Source organism: Arachis duranensis, chromosome 5, assembly GCF_000817695.3.
Source record: "Arachis duranensis cultivar V14167 chromosome 5, aradu.V14167.gnm2.J7QH, whole genome shotgun sequence".
NCBI classification, from domain to species: Eukaryota; Viridiplantae; Streptophyta; class Magnoliopsida; order Fabales; family Fabaceae; genus Arachis; species Arachis duranensis.
The window spans coordinates 75,042,397-75,043,119 of NC_029776.3; positions in this window are offsets into that span (position 1 = coordinate 75,042,397).

Here is a 723-nt window from a genome sequence, read left to right on the forward strand (position 1 = left end):
TTGCTCGTCCTCGAGCAAAAGAAGAAAGAAGAGAGTAGAAGAAGAAGAAATGAAGGAGATGGAAATGGCTTTGTGGTTCGGCCAAAGGGGGAGAATTAGTGTTTAGGGTGTGTGAAAATGAAGGAGTGAAGATGGGTTTATATAGGGGTGGGGAGAGGGTTAGGTTTCGGTTTTGGGAGGGTGGGTTTGGGAGGGAAAGTGGTTTGAATTTGAATGGTAGGTGGGGTAGGTTGGGTTTTATGAAGGATGGATGTGAGTGGTGAAGAGAAAGATGGGATTTGATAGGTGAAGGGTTTTTGGGGAAGAGGTGTTGAGGTGATTGGTGAATGGGTGAAGAAGAGAGAGAGTGGTGGGGTAGGTGGGGATCCTGTGGGGTCCACAGATCCTGAGCTGTCAAGGTAAAGTCATCCCTGCACCAAATGGCGAGCAAAATTGCTCCCTGTGCCAATTCTGGCGTTAAACGCCGGGCTGGTGCCCATTTCTGGCATTTAACGCCAACTTCTTCCCCTTTCCTGGCGTTTAACGCCAGTCTGGTGTCCCTTTCTGGCGTTTAACGCCCAGAATGGTGCCAGACTGGGTGTTAAACGCCCATCTGCTAGCCTTATTGGCGTTTAAACGCCAGCAAGTTCTCCTCCACGGTGTGCTATTTTTCTTTCTGTTTTTCTTTCTGTTTTTGCTTTTTCAATTGATTTTGTGACTTCTCATGATCATCAACCTACAAAA